We start from the raw sequence: 19870 nt of genomic DNA on the forward strand, positions 1-19870 counted from the left end.
GAAAGTTAGCTTATTATTGTAACCATGACATCACGCAAGGGCGATCAGGCAAGGCCTGGATCTCAGGCAACAGGGAACTATGGCACAGAATAGTATTAATTATAAGGGCACCTGGGTGGCTCAGTTGGTTAAGTGTCTGACTTCGGCTCAAGTCACAATCTCATAGTCTGTGAGTTCGAGCCTCGCATCAGGTTCTGTGCTGACAGCTCAGAGTCTGGAGCCTCCTTCACATTCTGTGTCTCCCTCTCTCTCTGCCCCTCCTTGGCTTGCACTTTGTCTCTCTCTCTCAAAAATAAAGTTAAAAAAAATTTAAAAAAGAAGAGTATTAATTATAAAAGTGTGTGCCACAAAATGTATCAAAGTCCTAAATATAAGACCTGAAACTATAAAGTTCTTAGGAGAAAGCAAAGGAGAAAAATTCATGGTATCAGATTTGGCAAGGATTTCTTGGCTATGACACCAAAAGCATAGGCAATAACAATAAACTGGACTAGATCAAATTTAAAAACTTACTGGGCATCAAAAAATATAATTACCAGAGTAAAAAGGCAACCTATGAAATGAGAGAAAATATTTGCAAATCATATAGCTAATAAAGGGGCTAGTACCTAGAATATGTAAAGAACACCTACAACTCAGCAGCAACAACAAAATAACCAATTTTCTAAAATGGGCAAAGCATTCGGACAGACATTTCTCCAAAGGTATTTAGGCCAACCAGCTAAAGATGCTCAACATTACTAATCATCAGGGAAATGAAACTGAAACCAAATGAGGCATCACTTCATACCCATTAGGATGAATATTGCAAAAAAAAAAAAAAAGAAAGAAAAGAAAAAAGAAAAAGAAACAAGAAACAAGTGTAGGCTAAGGAGTGAAGGAATTGGAACCCTTGGGCACTGTTGGTGTGAATGTAAATTAGTACAGCAGCCACTATGGCAGTTCCTCAAAAAATTAAAAATAGAATTACCAATGAGGGGCAGCTGGGTGGCTCAGTCGGTTGAGTGTCTGACTTCTCCTTGGGTCACAGTCTCACAGTTCGTGGCTTTGAGCCCCATACTGGGCTTCGCGCTGACAGCACAAAGCCTGCTTCAGATTCTGTCTCCTTCTCTCTCTGCCCCTTCCTCCACCTATCTCGAAGATAACTAAAATAAAGTTTAAAGAAAGAAAGAAAGAAAAGAATTACCATATGATCCAGCAATTCTACCTCTGGGTATATGCCACAAAGAACTGAAAGGATGGTACCGAAGACATATCTGTACACTCATGTTCACAGCAGTACTATTCACAATCGCCAAAAGGTAGAAGTAACCCAAGTGTTCATCAGCGAGTGAATATACAAACAAAATATGATGATCTCACCTTTTGTGAGTTTGGGCCCTGCACCGGGCCCTGGCCCTGCAACTGGCAGCGCAGAACCTGCTTAGGATTCTGTCTCTCTCCCTCTCTCTGCCCCTCGTCCACTATCTCTCTTTCAAAATAAAAATATAAATTAAAAAAAATACATAAACAAAATGTGACATATATATATACAGTTGGATATTATTCAGCCTTAAAAAGGAAGAAAATCCTGGCACAGACTACAATATGTATAAATCTTGAGGGAATTATGCAAAGTTAAATAAATCACAAAAGACAAATACGATATGATTCCAATTCTGTGAGCTATCTTGAGGAGTCAAATGCACAAGGACAGAAAGTAGAATGATGATCGCTAGGGGGAGGGGGAAGTGGGGAGTTGTATAGTTTCGGTTTGCGAAGTTGAAAGACTTTTGGGGATTGGTTGTACAACAGTGTGAAGAGATATAACAAAACTGAACTGTAAACTTAAAAATGGTTAGGGAGATGGTAAATTATGCAACGTGTATTTTAGCACAATTTTGGAATCCAACCTGACAATAAACTATGAAAGAAAAAAGAAAAAAAAAGAAACCAGTTTTGACTCTCAAAAAACAAAGTTTATTTTTGAGAGAGAGATAGTACATATGCATGTGTGTGTGAGAGAATGAGAGGCAGAGAAAGTGAGGGAGAGGGGGAATCCCAAGCAGGCTCTGAGCTGTTAGTGCAAAGCCAGAAGTGGGGCTGGAGCCCATAGACTGAGATCATGACCTGAAACGAAATCAAGACTTGGATGCTTAACCAACTGAGCCACCCAGGAGCACTATATTTAAGCACAATTTAAAACAAAATTGGGCCAACTTGAGGGCAGTATTTGGAAACAAAAGCGCTTTTTTTTAAATTTTTAAAATGTTTTATTTATTTCTGAGAGAGAGAAAGACAAAGTGAGCAGGGGAGGGTCAGAGAGAGAGGGAGATACAGAATCTGAAAGAGGCTCTAGGCTCTGAGCTAGCTGTCAGCAGGGCTCAAACCCATGAACCATAAGATCATGACCTGAGCTGAAGTTGGACGCCCAACCGACTGGGCCACCCAGGCGCCCCAGCAAAAGCTTTTTTTCAATGTCATCTGAGGTCAGGGTGGTGGGGCATCAGCTCCTTCCATCCCCCTACCTACCCAACTGTCTGTGAACGCCTAGCTTTAGAGCAGTGCTTCTCAAGCAGGAGAGACTGGCCATGTTTGCAGACATTTCTGATTCATGACTAGGATGATACTCCTGGCATCTATGGGCAAGAGACCAGGGATCCTGCTAGACACCCTACGACGCTCAGGAAAGTCTCCCAGAATGAAGACTCATCTGTCCTTCCTCCCACAAGCTTTCAGAGAGATTTTCATGTACCCCCAGAAAGATGTCTTCAAAGCAACATCTGTCTTGTTTTGCCCTCAGTGAATATGCTCCAGACCAGCTATCATCTTTTACTGATCTTCAGAGAGCTGAAGCCTGAGAAGAATGAAAAGGAAAGAGCTGTTATCTCTGTAGGCACGCAGTGAATTTGTCCCTGCCGCGTGTGACAATTTTATCCGCACGTCCAGATCGCTTAGTCACACACTCAGCTTCATTGCACAGATGTGGCCTGTCCCTGTATGAAACCCTCATGCTCACCTCTCTGTGAGCTAGAGAAAACTGGGGCTCACCTGGGAACAATCGACCGACTGTCCAGAAGGACACTGGGTTGAACTACATGACTATGTGATTCAGTGGGAAGTAGTAGTGTAACAACAATAAAAGCTGTTTACCCTGGCTCCTGTGCAAATTCTCAGAAACAGAGGATTCAGTCAGGCAGCCAATTACATTCCTGCTTTTTGGTGGCTCCTGTTTAGGTGGATACTTGGGGCCGTGTCAGCATCAGAACAAACTGTTTCTCAAACAAGGCAGCACACGAGGATAGGATGCCTCTCTCCTTCTTCCTGTCATAAGGTAAATACAGGGCAGTGGTTTATGCTAATTCTAAAATTACTCATCTTTCAACTGGTAAGGCTGGAAGGGTGAATTGTGGCAACCCCTAATTGTGATGGACAGAGCATAAAGCCCAGAAAGGGGAAATGATTTGCCTAAAGGTAAGTGAGCAATAAGTCAGGGAGGGCTTTCAACCCTGAAAGGGTGGCAGGCCCCTGCATCTGATGCATGGATTCGCATGCTGTTCCACTCACTGTGAGAGCCTGGCCAAGTCAGGATTAAATGACAGAGAACAGATACCGTGTGTGTCACATTTGAGTGACCGGCGTGTGATTTAATACTATTTTGAACTCCCCTCAGTAAACTATGAGCTCTAATAAAGTTAAAAGCAGTGCTTTCTCCTTTGTGGCATCATTCACTGCTGGGCACTAAGTTCTTTCCAACATTTTATGAAAACTGCGAACATACACAGCATGTTTTAATTGCTGCCTCTTCATTCCGTCGGTGAGGGAGGGATTCCTGCTTTGGGGTTATAGGGATGGCCCACCACAGAACATCTGACACTGGTCACATAAAGATCTACTAATCGTGCATACAGCCCGGGGAAGGAGGCCACAACATGACACACAGGGCCACGTGGGGGCTGCATTCAGGGGGAGAGTGGACAGGCAGGGGCTGTAGGAGTAGCATCAAGAAGATAGGCTGCCCCTTGGCCTCATGGGAGGAAGTGACTGACTTGGTTGAATGATTCTGTGGACTGGCAAGGAACTGAAGCCCTCTACTCAGGGATAAGCAAGGACTGTGCCGGGTGCCCTGGATAAGGAGGGTTATTCGGCCAGGGAACCTTATCCACAGGGGACAGTGAGGGGAAGAGAAGCTTGTGGTAAGGCCATTGGAGGCCCTCTTCATTTAACTAGATATCAAGACAGCACATAATACTGAGCCTTACTATTGAGCCTCATACCACAAAGCAAAGTTGAAAGAATTTTATAGTGAATAACTACATAACCACTACCTAAATCCCACCACTTACACTCTACTTGTTATATTACATAGTCACCCGTCTATCCATCCCTTGTTTCATCAACTGACCTTATATTTTATGTTTCAAAGTAAACTGCAAACAAAAGTCTACTTCCTTCTAGATACTTCAGCATGAAAATCATTAAGTTGAACATCTGCATAGTTGTTTCTTTTGATGAGAATCTGTAGACGATGAAATGCACAAGTTTTAAGTGCACAATGTGAGTTTTGACAAATGCATACACCTGTGGAACCAAAACTCCTATCAAGATATAGAATATTATTACCATCATCCTAGAAAGTTCTGTCATGACCCCTCCCAGTTGATCTCTGCCTTCAGCTGCCTCAGAGCACACCACTGTTCTGATCTCTTCTAAGTTAGTTTTCATATGAATTGCACACAACCTGACAATGTGTCCTCTTTGAGTCTCCTTTCCGTCAACATAGGTTTTCTCGGTTCGTCCCCAGGGTGCCTCTGTGCCGGCTGTGTGTTCCTTTTTATTGCTGGGCAGTAGTGTTTCACTGCAAGAACACACTGTGTGAATACGCAGTTTGTTCATACATTCTTCTACTGAAGGACACTTAGGCTGTTACGTATGTTTAAATGGAAGTCTTTCTATAGAAATATTTTCATTCCTCTTGGGTAAGGGCCTAAGATCACAGGGTAGAGGGTATTAAACAGAGGCTTTTTTCAAAGTGGTGGTTGTACAAAGTATGTCTCCACCAACAAAGTATGAGAATTCCTGTTGTCCCAAATCCTCATTAACATTTGGTGGTGTCTTTTTGTAACTCGTTCTTGAGTGGAGTTTGGAAATTGATGGGTGTGTGCAAGAAGACAGGATACCAGGGTCCATACAGAATTTTTGTAGAGCATTGCCCCGAGCATGTCAACTGTCATCAGACATTTTCCTGGCTGAGTCCAGGGCAACATTGATCCCCCATTCTTTGACATTTAAGAGCTGTGATGTCCCTGAAACCTGGCAAAGGTACTTGAGATATGACAGGAAGCTGCAGTGTTGGAAACCACTCCATTCAGAGGCCACAAATATGCTGTCTGACACTTTGTGAAGGGTCCTTTATGCATGAGCTAATGATGTGCTGAGGCCTTGGGCCAAGTCCAGCTGGGAGCCTGTGAACTTTCAAGGTTCACACACACACAGCTCCTTGACTCCCTTCAGTGGGACTGACTCAACAAAAAGGTGGCTCGCACTACTGATCTGTGGCCATTAGCAAGTAGAACAGGTGAAAATGGAGCTGGCCCTCCTCTACCTTCCCATCCCTGAGGAACCGAGCTACTAACCGTGTGGAGGGGACACTGTAGACGCACTGGCAGAAGAAAAAGTACCCGGAGCTCTACATTCTGTTAAAACACTGGCACCGAAAGAGACAAAGCAGGATTAAAAAGAAAGTAGGCAGGTAGAGGTAAGGAACGGTGGTGTCTCTCAGCTCTGATCCACTGCTAAGCTGACAATGTTCCGTGAGGAAGGGGAGAGGAAGGGAGAAAAGTGCAGCTACAGGTTCCCCCCACCCCAAGTGACCCCAAGACTAAGATGAGCAGCAGCAGTGAGGAATAAGCTGTGGTACAAGTGGGATAGGGCACATGGCAAAGATAAATATTGAGGCTGGAAGTAACCGGCAGGAGGAATCTGCCCTTGTCCTTCATGGAGGGGATGGATCACTCAGTTCTGACAGGCAGGGCTGATTCTGAAGGCAGGAGACAGGAGAGCAAAGGCCATGGTCAGAGGGTGGTGCCATGTGGTCAGTCATCCAGGGGGTAGGAGGAGACGAAAAAGGCAGAGGCACTCTGGGAACTTGAAGGCCAAGGTTAAGAACTTCAGTTTAATTCATTACGCAATGACAAGCCATGGAAAATCAGGGAAGTGGTGTCCTGAAGGCTTTGGTTTGGAAAGATGAGTCAGATTTCAAGGTAGGGCCTGATTAGCAGGAGATAGCAGAGGTCGTAACACTGGCGGGGAGGCAGTGAGAAATCAACTGCAGTGAACCAGGTCCAAGGAGGTCAGGACCTGAACTGAGATGTCAGCAGAGGCTGGAAGAAAAGAGATAGATGGGAAGAGATACCGAGGGTAAATATACTCCAGTGTTTGTTCACTACCAAAGGGCACAGGCAGGCAGCAGATCCCCAAGGACAAAACTCCTGCAAGTCAGTGTGGAAACCAAGGACCTGCCACTCTGCTGTTTCCCAGAGGCTGGCCTGGATGACAGTGGGCGACACGATGACTTGGCCAAGCTCCACCTCGGCTGCCTCGTTCCTCCAGACACAGAAAACACAACTGCTGATGTGCAATGTACGTACCTGCTGCTCTCTCACCACCAGTGTCCAAGAGGAGAAAGAGGAGGGTGAGGTCAATCGAATGGATGAGGATGCTGTGAGCCATCCCCTCTCACCTTCTCTCTGGCGACTTCACATCCATTGGCGCATCTTTAATCTGCCCCTCTCCTAAGGACCAACAATGGTCATGCAACCTCCCTTGTGCCCCTCACCACCAGACCCTCACTCAAACTGCCCTAAGGCTTCCCGTGGGTGTCAGGATAAAATTCCAAATCCCTGGTTTGCAAGGCCCTGAGTGATCCGACCTTGACCTCACCTTTCCACTTCTCCTAGTATCCTTCCTGTCCCTGCCCACTGCCTCTACTCATGCTAATTCCTTGAGGAAAGTACTAAGCATTGCCCTAATATGTCCCCTTCCTGGAAATACCCCTCTCCCCCTCCCCCAGCCACATTCTACTCACTTCTTGGGCACAGGGTAGCTGCCCCGCCCCTCACTCACCATCCAGTGACACATCCATCTTGTGTTAACAAGATTCCCTCTATTAATTTCTCTCATAGCACCTTTTTTCCCCTTTCCCAGCATATATCACAATTTGTGGCTATATAATTATTTGATTTTAACATTAAATGTCCATCCTGATTAGCCTGTGAACTCCGTAAGGCAGAGGCCATGCCTGCCTTGCTTGTTGCTGGCCCCAGGGTCTTGTAGCAGCTGGGGCAGGGTGCTCAGGGACATAAACATGTTAGTGGAACGGACATGTACGTGAATCCTGAGCTCTGGCTTTCCGTGGCCATGTCTCCCCCTGCAGCAGACCAGGAAACACTGCTCACTGGAAACCGTCTTCATCTCAGACTCTTTTCTAGGAAGGAGGTGAGTCCTCCTGGAGGGTACAGAGGGTCACTTTCCTGGGAGTGGCTGAGACTTCTCACAAGCCCTCGTGTGTGCTTTCTCCACTGTGATTTCACCTGTGGACATGAAACCTACGAGTGTTCACCATTTCCCCGGCCCTGCCAGATGGGAAAGGCCTCCCAGAATCATAGGCAGGTGTAAAACAGAGACAAGTAAGTGGGTTTTTATCTTTACTGGAGTTGCACAGGAGCCGTGTGCAACCTACAGTTCTAGTTAGCACGGACTTCACAAGATAAAAACCCTATTTTTAGAAGATCCCTTCATATTACAATGGCATTTACAACGTGACAGCTTCAACAGCTGTAGGATTAGTATAAATAGTCTGAGACATGGCACCACACTATTACACCTCAACACATGCCCTTCAAGGGCCCAGAGGTGAAGGACATGCCAAAAATATGGAGCCGGCAGCTCCTGGGATGTGTGTGATGCAGTGTTAGGGGCTGTGATGTACCTGAACTTCCCCTTGAGGAGTGTGTCCAAGCCGGCCCATTTGTGTGTGTGCCTGCTTGTGTCATCAACCACCTAGAAATAAAATCAGGTGAGATGGAGTGAAGCCGTCCTTGCCCGCTGGCTCAGCAGCAGGTTTAACAGAGCAGGGTTTAACAGAGCACATTAGAATTACCTGCGGAGTTGTCATAAACCCTGGGGCCCAGGACAGAGCCCATAACAACACCCTCAGAAGTTCCCAGCTAAGGCTCAGATAAAGCTCCCCAGGTGACTGTAATGGGAAGCCAAGTCTGAGAATCCTAGCATCAGGGTTTTTGAGATTCAGAGAAATGGCCTGAACTAGTCCTGGTTTTACTACTTCCCAGGTGTGTCACTTTTGGCAACTTGTTTAAAACCTCTGTGCTCTACTTCTGTCTTGTTTCAAAGCAGAAATGCCCCCCACAAGTATTGCTATATTTACCCTGCCTCATGCACAGAGGAAGGCCAGGAGCTGGGAAGAAGTCTTCCCAGGAGAGCAAAGAGGCCTCATGGGCCCGAGTGCAAGAGGAGAAAGATCAGGCCACATGGACAAGGAGTCCAAATACTTTCTTTGGACTATTTTTCTAATGAACTACATTAGAAATCAGAGACACGGGGTCTTGTGCCTGAATTAAAGTTCTGATAGGATTAGAGTTACTGACTGCACTGAATGCCTTACATGCATGGGGGCCGAGATAAAACACAGCAGGCGGAGCTATAAAATAGGGTTTCATTCTGAAATGCATCAAATTTATAAATGCTAGATATACATATAAGCTTGGCACACACAAGCTTCTCTCTCCTCCCTCCCTATCTCTCTGAATCACTCTTTTTGCTAGAAATATGCTGAGTCTACAATCTACACTCTGCATTATTTGAACCAAGAACATCCTTACCTCCTCATCACCAAGCTCAGCAAGGCAGACTCTACTTCAGACTGCCATCCTTAAGAACACAGGGGTCTCTTTCCCCCAGCTCCTAGTCAGGGGGCACGGCAAGCTTCAGCTACCTGTTGCTAAAGCTAAGTCCCAGTTGACTACAGTCGAGAGGTGGAGGCTCCTTTCTTCCACTCAGTCCCCATGTGTGGAAAGAAGGCTCTCCCTTGAGCACAGACAATACTTATCTCCTCATCACTGTTGCCTGGCTCATGAGGTGGTACTTCCACGGAAGGAGAGGAAAGCTGAGGGGACCACAGGCTGCTAACAACACACACACACACACACACACACACACACACACACACACACACACACAGAGTGAATACTCAACTCCTAGAGCAGGAATGTCACTTAGCGTGCAGCCTGTCATCATCCCCGCCTCCAGCTCTAGAGTCCCGGCTGAGACATTTTTGCCTGAGGTGGGAAGCAGACCATAAAACAGAATGCTCATAAGCTCTCTGCAAAGGAACTGACTTCATTTGCAACAGAGCTGAGAAGTTCAAAGGCGCTCTCAAGACAGAGGAGGATGTGATGGAAAGCAGCTGTGGGGAGATTGGTGGATTTAGTGAAGATACAACCCGGACTTTAGGCTAGCTGGTTTGTAGTAGAAACTCAGGGAATAAAAGAACTGGGAGGAGCCCTCTCGGGGTCAGAAGAAATATCAAATATTTCAATCACTTGTGGTCAACTGCAGTCAGGGAGTGGCTGGTCCTCCATCTGAGGTATCCGTGGAAGAGAGATATTATCCTAATGCTTTGTCACAATGTCTGTGTCATTCCCCTCCTTCATCTCACCATAAAAGCATGTGTCATGTCATGTTATCAATACAAAAGGGTAAATACAGTATGAGGAGTTATTCTGAGAGAGGTTGAGGGAGAAAACCCACATTTACATCAATGTTTATTATAGTATATTGTTAATTATTCCATTTTATTATTATTGTTGCTAATCTCTAACTGTACCTAATTTATAAGTTAAACATTATCTTAGGTATGTAGGTATCTTAGGAAAAAAAACATAGTATATACGGGGTTGGGTACTGCCCAGTTTCATGCGTCCATTGGGGGCCTTGGAATGTATCCCCTGTGGATGGGGGGTGGGGGTTGGATACTATCCCAACCTCAGAAACCAAACCACAATTTAACAGGATTAGTTTCTAAAGTGATGTATGCACAGGGCATTGTTTAAAGTAATAGAGCATTCAATGGAATATACATCAGGGTGTGATCAGGGAAAGAGAGAAAGGGATCCGAAGGGGTATGATACCACTGTTATGCCCAAGGGACCATGGGCATACCCAAAGCTGTGCCTTTCTGTGGAGTAACATCAGAGGCCTCATTAACACTGTGTTGTGTGTGTATTGGGGGTGGTGGGGTGGGGGGTAAACTTCACCACAAGAATCCAGGCAGTCACTAAAATATCAACAAGTCAATAACGACAACAAGCTGCAAAGGAGGGAGACTAGCGCCCAGAGGTGAAGTGCTGAAAAAAAAGAAGAGCAGGCAGCAGGAACTGCCTGTGAAAGATGAGATGGTAGACTTAGCAGGAAGACTTCAAAACAGCCCTTTTAAATATGTTCATGGAAATAAAAGATAGCATAATTAAAGAAGTAAAGAAAGACATGATAACAATGTCACATCAAATAGAGAATATCAATAAAGAGACATAAATTACAAAAAAAAAAGAACCAAGTGGAAATACTTGAGTTGAAAAGTACAGTAACTGAAATTTTAAAAAATCATTAGAGATTGCAACAGCAAAATTTACCTGTCAGAGGAAAGAATTAGTGAACTTGAAGACAGATCAATAGAGATTCTGCAAGCCAAAGAAATGGGTGATAAAAGTAGATGAAAAGTGGAGAGAGCCTCAGAGAAATGTGAGGGACACCATCAAATGCATCAACTGCACGTAAAGAGAGTATCAGAGGAAAGGAGTGAAAGGAGTAGAGGGAATATCCTAAAAATTAATGGCAGAAAAGTTTGCAAATTTATTGAAAAATAATCTACACATCCAGGAGGCTCCAGGGAAAATAAAAACAGAGATCCACAAACAGACATATCATAGTAAAATTTCTGAAAATCAGAGACAAGGAGAAAATCCTGAAAACAGCCAAGAGAAAAATCATATCATTTACAAGGGAATCCCAATAAGAGATATAGTTGACTTACCAGTAGAAACAATGGAGAGGCCAGAAGACAGTGGGAAAGTATTCAAAATTCTCAATGAAAAAACCATCATCCAAGAGTCCTATATCCAACCAGTTTATCTTTCAAAAATGGAAGTAATGAGCACTAATATATAGAATTGCTGAATCATTAACACTGAAACTAATGTAATACTGCACATTAATTATACTTGAACTAAAAAAGGTTGTATTTTCACAGATATTGGATGCAATGTTTTTAATATATTTCTATTAAGTCAAACTTGCTTTAAAAAATGGAGGTGAAATAAAGGCTTTCAAAAATCACAAAAATAATTTAGAATAATTATTGCTAACAGGACTACTTTATAAGAAATACTGAGGAAATAACCTCAAACAGTAAAGGTAACAGTGTATATGCAATTTTTTCTCCTTCTGATAACGGATTTAAAAACCAAATGTATAAAATAACATGTAGGAGCACCTGGGTGCCTCAGTCAGTTAAGTGTGTGACTTCGGCTTAGTTCATGATCTCATGGTTTGTGGGTTCAGGCCCTGCATTGGGCTTTGTGCTGACAGCTCAGATCCTGGAGCCTGCCTGCTTTGGATTCTGTGTCCCTCTCTCTGCGCTCCTCCCCTGTTTGCTCTCTGTCTCTGTCTCTCTCACAAATATATATTTAAAAAGACCATTAAAAAACAAATAAAGTAACGTGTATATAGTGTAATGTTGGGTTTATAACATACTACAATGTATGTGTGTATACCACACTTGCCAATAATAACACAAAGGAGGCAGGTGGGAGCAAACTGTACTGGGCTGAGGAAATCACTACAGATGGTAAAGCAACAACTATAACAAAGTATTTTTGGGTTTGTAACATTAGTAGATATATTATGTGTAAAGCTATACCACAAAAAGGACATAAAGGGAATAGAGCTGTATAGGAATGACATTTCAGTATAACACTGTAATTATGCTAGTACACTTGTGAAGCCGACTCTCCTAGGTTGATGCAGATAATAAACCCTAGAGCAGCCAATGAAAACATAACTGAAAGAATGCAGGAAAAAGAACATTAAAGAAATCAAAATGACACTTCCAATTTATAAAGTGAGAGTGGTAAGACCTCAGAAGTTGAAAACAGGTAGGGAATAACTTTAGGTTTTAGGGAGTTTGTTTAGACAGGGGAAAGGGCTGGGTCTTCTCTGAACAGGGCTGAGTTTCTTGACAAGAAAGCAGGGTTCTAAGAGCCATAGTATTTTCAAATTTCCTCCAAACACTACTCTTTTATCTTGGGCCATGAACCAGTCTTATTTTTATGTAAACAATGCCTAGTGGGAGACTGACTTACAAATATTTTTAAGCAATTTAGTAAAAATGGTAGTATTCACACTGTTGGGTATGGGTTGGGTATGTAAAAGGAAGATGCGGTAGAAATCTGGTAATTGGTATGATCGACGTGACCTGTCCAACTTCTGAAGCATTTAGGTTTATTGGACAATAGTATCTTTCTTTCCTTCTACAATGAGATTGTTTACCGCCCTGGCATTAGCAAAAAGTTCATTAACACTGAGGACACCAATGAAAGCTAAGCATCTACTTTGATATTGCTCCTGTCTAATATGCATTAATATTTTCTGAAAGATGGAGAACTGCATAATTAACTGGCTATATTTAGTACTGAAGAGTTGCTATTGACATCTGTAGCATAAAATTCTTTAAAAACAATGATTGTTTCTCTGATAACCACAGAGGCAATTCCATCATTTTTGTAAACACTTAATCATGTAGAAAAAAATTAGAAGTAATATGTAGGAACTATATGCAGAATACTGAAACAAAATATGGGGGAAAAAAATCAGACAAGACTGAAAAGATTTGGCAAAGAAATGTGGTCCTGAAGAAGTCACTATGTTATAAAATGTTACTTCTCTTTACATTATTATTTTAGTATAACCCCCTCCCCCAAAAGCCCAACAGGATTTTAAGGGATAATTAAACATAATTAATGTTATTTTATAAACTTTTTTTAGTTACTTATTATACATATTATAAATATGGGAAATCAGTGAAAGTAACTAAAAAGAGTTTACAAAATAACAGTGAAGCTAAGTTTCTATTATCAGAAAACTCACAACATTAAAGAGTTACAGTTACTAAAGCAGTATGACACTAGTATAAGGGGACAGATAGATACCAATGAATAAGGACAGAAAATTCCAAGACAGACCCAGGGTCAGCTCTGGTATAGGTAAAGACACTACAAATCAACAGAGGGAGTTTTGTACTTCTCAATAAATTGTGTTCAAATTTGCCTACATTAAAAAAATCTTTTTGGATCCTATTTCATATTATTCACCAAAATGCATACTAAACAATTAAAGTAAGACCATGAAAGAACTACAGCAAAATACAGATGAATATTCATTCACCTTGTGACAAAATACTTACTAACCAACCATAAAAGCAAATGAAATCAGAAAAAAATTCATATGTTAAATAGAGAAAAATTTCAAGCTGCAACACGTTGAGAGAAGTTTGGAAGTAGGAAGAATATCTATAGCATCTACAACAGAAGGTTAATATTTTAAATATAAAAATATTTTTGTAAATCACCATGAAGGCAATATCCTGCAGAAAAATGAAAACAGATATAAAAGGCAGTTTGGAAAAGAAGAAACACAAGTGGCCACAGTCATTCAGTGGTGTTTTGCTTTGTTATATATCATGAATAGCATGTAATGTTTTGTGTACTCTTCTACATGTGTATATTTTTCACAATTAAAAAGTTTTAATAAAATTGTATATTAATAAAAAGAAAATGATAAAAATAAAAATTAAAAAAAAAGTTCAGGGGTACTTGGGTGGTTCAGTTGGTTAAGCATCCCACTCTTGATTTCGGCTCGGGTCATGATCCCAGGGTCATGAGATGGAGCCCTGAGTTGGGCTCCACTCTGGGTGTGGAGCATGCTTGGGATTCTCTCTCCCTCTCTCTCTGCCCCTCCCTTGCTCTCTCTTGCTCTATCTCTGAAGAAAAAAAGTTCAAGTTCACTGTAATCAAGAACATGAAAACTGAAACCATTATATATCAGTTTCACTTATTATCCAGGTAGGATGTTTTTCATTGCAATTACAGAAAACCTGATTAAATGTAGCTCAGAATGTCACAATGTTTACTATCTCACACAGAAGAATCTGGTCTGGAGTTGGTCTGCCAGTTAATTTAGTGGCTTGCCATGCTGTCAAGAACCCACTTTTTCTATCTTTGCCATCCTCTGCACACTGCCTCTTGCTCTCTGTGCATGTCTCCTCATGGTTATCTGAGGGGTGCAGTACCTCTAGTTTCTAGATGTCCCCTTCCACTGCAATGGAAAAATGGACCAATTATTCCCTCTGTGTCTCTTTTAATCAAGAGTGACCCACTTCCTATGGGTCCTCACGGAGTTCCTTCAGGCTCAACTGGCTAGGATTGGGTCATTTGCCTATGACCAACCTTGTTATTGGAAAGGGATATGGGGTTATGCCTGCTGGCTTAGATTAGCTACGATTTACACCCTGAATCCGAATTAAATCTTAAATAGCTACTAGTGGAGTATAGTGGATGCAAACTTCCTAGGTAAAACTTTTCAGAAGCTTTTGAACTACATATACCCATTGACTAAAAATTCTAGTTCGATGGCTCACAGAAGGCTGTTCACTAGATTATTTTTAATAATTTAAAAATCAGAAGTAAGCTACATGCGCAAAAATAAGTAGGTGGTTAAAGAACTCAGGCTATCATTACAAGGTAGAATACTATGGAAACATGAAAACTATGTTTCACATACAAGTTATTTATGTGGACATATATTCATGTTTTATCAAGTAGGTGAAATAATAGTTTAAAATATTATCCCATCCTTTAAAAATATACATAAAAGTCTGGGAAGAAATATACCCAAATCTTTTTTAAATGTTTATTTATTTATTTATTGGAGAGAGGGAGAGCACACATGAGCAAGAGCGTAGAGGAGTGACAGAGAGACAGAGACAATTCCAAGTAGGCTCTGCACTGTCAGCACAGAGCCTGATGTGAGGTTCAAACTCACAAACCATGAGATCATGACCTGAACAGAAATCAAGAGTCGATGTTTAACCGACTGAGCTACCTAGGCGCCCCATATTAATATATTAGTAATGGTGTGATGACTGCAAAATTATTAACCCTTTTACTCTGGGGGATATTTTACAACATTTTTTATATTAAAGTTATTTTGTAATTAAAGTGGAGGTAGCATTAAACAGGAATAATACTCAATCTTGTTTTATATTTTTCCTTCCCTTTCACAGCCAAGATGAAGGCTCTGACAAGTATGACAAGTGTGTTAGTCCGGGATGTTTGCATCAAGAAAGAAGAGACTGGCACTAGGAGCCTGCAGAGGAAGAGAAGTCTACTAGAGCATGCCGTGTGCAAGACCGGGAAAACCCAGGCTCCTCCATGCCTGGGAGCACCATCCTTACCTCCGCCAATGTCTCTCCCTCATTCAGTTCTTAAAACACAATAGGAAAGTGGCTTTGGACTATTTTTAAAAGGAAATTTAAATAGGTGCTTATGTTTGTGCAGAGAATCAGTGGGTAGCAACAGAAAGGAGCTGCAGGAAAGAAATCTATACAGATGTCTAGCAATTTTGTTTCATTGCTACAAAGTACAAACCCCTATCCTTCTTTCATCCTCCTTACGGTGTGAAGTTCAATTCCAAGTTCGGGACCAGCATGTCTCTGAACTGCGGAAGCTATCTGGAAGAGCTCCCTACCAGAATAATGAGAGCTTAAATTACAGCATACTTACTCTGGGCCGCCTTTCTAAATTCCTTGCACATTTTATCACATTTAATCCACATGACTACCTTGGGAAGTTGATGCTATTTTTAATGTTCTTTTCCCTGAAAAGGAAACTGTAACTTTTTAAAACATTTTCTAAGGTTACTTTTAAAGGTCACAGGGCTTTAGGAAGCACCAGAAGCCAGAGTGTACCCTTGTCTGTTAGGCTCTGAAGTACAAGCTGCCCTCTTCTCTACCCTGTTGCTCCTTAAATTTGGGGATAAGGCATGTGTCACAATGTGTGGCTGAGGGGCAGAGCCAGAGGAGGCACAATATCAGAGTCCTCTAGGTCTCCCAGCAGTGAGCAGGAGAGCTGACTGAAAAAGACAGAGGGTGTGGGGGTCTGTGTTTGGGTAAGAACACTGGGCCTGCTTCACTTGGGGGAAGCACACACGTGTCTTACTGGGCATTGGGTCTTAGAGAAGCAAATTAGATTGCAGCTGCAGCCTTCATATTCTATGGGGCCGTTTTCTCCTTTTAAGCATCCAGTTTTGAAACACTTGACCCTTGCTTCCTAAAGTTATGGGACTGTCATCCTTTAATCATGGATTTTCCCATGTGCTCCTGTAAACACACAAACACTTTCACACAGACTCACACACGAGGATTTCTTACTTTAAATTGCTCGGGTCCAGGACGGGTGAATGTATAAGCCTAATGAGGTCTGGACATGAGTAAGCAGTGTCTGATCTCCCAGGTACATTAACTGATGGCAGAAGCTTCCTTCTGAGGTTTCCATTTGGAATTTTAAGTCTATGGTCAACTTAGGCATGGAAGTCACCATGACCACCATCTATGCAAAGGATTTTGTAAAATAGCTACCATAAAACAGAAACATAAATGATCTAAGACTGACCTTCATACATACATACACCCACACGTCTTTATATCAATATATAATACATATATTCCCTCATATATTATGTATATAATATATATGACATTTTGGTATACCTCTCAACTTCCAAGTTTTTTATATGACTATTAAGGCTGTATGAGTATGACTTACATAAATGCACTTCTAGATTCCAAGAAAAATTCAAGGGGTGCCTGGGGGGCTCAGTCGGTTTAAGTATCTGACTTCAGCTCAGGTCACAATCTCATGGTTCGTGACTTTGATCCCACCTTGGGCTCTCTGTTGTCAGCTCTGGGCCTGCTTTGGATCTTCCTTCTCCTTCTCTCTCTGCCCTTCCCCCACTGGTTAAGCCCCACCCCCAGTCTCTCTTCCAAATAAATATATATTTTTTTAAATTCTGTTCACTGGTATAGTTAGTTAGTACCCATTGGTGGGCTATAATAAACCTCTGTATTTTAGGATGAAAGGGTTTTTGTGCATTGTCTCCTGATAGCTATTTAGGGTCTAAATCCCTGATTATGACCGATTGTTACAGCTGGCAGGCCCCCTTTTTCTCCATGATCAGATCTCCACAGTACATGTGGCCTCTCCAGGGCCCGCTGGGCTCTCCGGGGCATAACTTCTGCTATGAAGAAGCAACTGTCTACCACTGCTGTCACATATCGTTTACTTTCACTCCTGAAAGCCAACACAGTAGTTTAAGAGGAATAGTGTTCCTATCTTCATTCCACAACCCATTGATTTTTTAATAAAGGAAAAGTTTAGAAAGGGCAGTTCACTAAAGAGGAAAAGCCAATAAATGTGTGAAAATGTTCAAAGGCACATAAATCAAAATAAGATGGAGGTACCAATTTCATTTTTCAAAATGGCAAGCATTTTTAAATGACTGAACTTCAGTTGGCAATGGGAAGGGGAAACTGAAATTCACCTGGCAAGATATAAATTGGTCTAGAACTTCTGATGGAAAATTTGGCAAGATGCAACAAAAGCCCTACAAAACTGTGCAGAGTCTATGGTCCCAAATTTTTGCACCTACAAGCTTTTTCCAGAATATCAGAGCAATCATGCACACATATAAATGTTTCAAGATCCTTATCAAAATGTCATTTAGGATATTTAAAAAGTGGAAATAAATTTCAAACAATTGATGAAGGCAATTTTGATACTATACAGTTTAATTAGGTAGAATAATCTTTACTGATATGGAAAATATTCAGATTATTCCATTCAGGGAAAAAGGCTATAAAATATTTTCCATGCTATTATCCCCTTTGATTTTACATAATACTGTGTGTGTGTGTGTAAACAGAGGGTGGGTGTGAGGGAGACAGACTGGAAGAACAGATATCAGAATATCACCTATGGTGTTCTTTCTCTAGTGGTATTAAAAGCGATTTAAGAATTGGCTAAAGGAAAGATAGAAGGCCAAAAATAATATTTTGTGGACACAGTTTTCTGTGTTAAAAAAAACAATTGTGGTATGACTTCAGTGAACCAGTCAATGCCTTGTGAAAAGCTGATATTTAATTTCCTGCAATTGTAAATCCAAATATGGGTTCACACAAGTCGGTGTCAGAATCTCTGTCAATAACCCCAGCCTACGAGACTGGCCAACCCCCTCACTAAAGTCCTTTGTATTAATAAAAGTTACTTTGTAATGAATGCCTAATATACCCTGAGCTCAGGGCTAAGTACCTTTTGGTATAAATTCACAAAATCCTTTCACTAACCCTATGACCTAGGTAAAATCAATCCCCTTATTGCCGAAAACCCCAGGCTTGAGAGAGATCAGGAAGCCTGCCCAGGTCACAAAGCCTGTCAATACCAGACCAAGAAGGGAAACCCAGCTCTGTGTTGCTCTACATCTTCAGACATCACCTCTCTATAACACAGCCTCCCACCCACACATCTGCTGTCACCGTGCCAGGAACCTTCAGTGCAATGACTGCGCAAGCCCTTCAACTCCATTAAGGCCCCGAAGCACACTGGCATCCTCCGTTTCTTCTGTCTGAGTGAAAGTCAACTAAATATTATAGATAATCTGATAGATATCTAGTGAGCCAGGAAGAAAAGGAATATGTTTGCTCCAAATCCTTTAGGTATGTTTCTAAGAACATACATCTCGGAAATAGGGAAAAGGCCCAATGATGTGTTTTGCATAAATATCATTATTCTTGTACCTCATAGCAAAGCAAATATTGGTTTACACATTGCCTAAAGAGCCTTAGGGGAGAAATTAGCATGAAAACCATTTGCTTCCTAAATACAAAGCTTAACTCACAAAATCCAGTTGAAATAAAGATGCGAATGTGAAATAAATCTGATAAAGACGGCACAGTGAAACACTCTGAGATGACTTGGGGGAGACATAGGAAACCAAGAAGAGTCCCTCGAACTGTCTAGTAATCTGGTGGGTGGAACCCTGAGGCCCTGGGCTCTGCTTGCAGCAGGATGTTATTAAAGCAGGGAGGGGGAAAATAGTGACCTGATGGGCTGCCTGCAAGGCCAATGCATGTCACCAGGAGGAAAAAGGAAAACTCAGCAGACCTAGAAATAGCTTAGGAAGGCTAGAAGGGAAGACTGGAATGGTGATCTCTCCTAGAGTGGGGCCCTTTGGCATTCATAAAACTCAATCCTGCCCCAGGACCTGGTTGGAAACAATACAAGAAGTAGCCTTCCTACTGTCCAGCATGCGCCATTATAATTATTCTCTTCCCTCAGGTTGAGTTGTGTTGTGCCCGTACCAGAACAGCCAGTCTAGAGCCAAGAAGGCCCTGCCTCCTACTAATTCTCTGAATGGCCCACAAATCTGGGTGGGGTAAAGAAGCGGAGGTGGGAGCTGGGCTGGGGATCAAATTGCTGGCCAAATTCTGTGGGGACCCCAGCCTCGAGAAACCCCTTTGTCCCTGCATTGCCATGAGCCATGCATTCCTTCTCTTTGCCTTGTCTTTTTATACTACCTCACGCTTCTAAGCTGGGCATTTTTGTCCCATCCCACGACCAGGCAAAGATGAAAGGCATGTAAGATAGCATAACAGAATTTTCCAGCCCTGCTCAAATCCATTTTCTTTTTTTTTTTTTTTTTTTTT

Source organism: Hyaena hyaena, unplaced genomic scaffold, assembly GCF_003009895.1.
Source record: "Hyaena hyaena isolate Hyena2069 unplaced genomic scaffold, ASM300989v1 scaffold_214, whole genome shotgun sequence".
Lineage (NCBI taxonomy): Eukaryota > Metazoa > Chordata > Mammalia > Carnivora > Hyaenidae > Hyaena > Hyaena hyaena.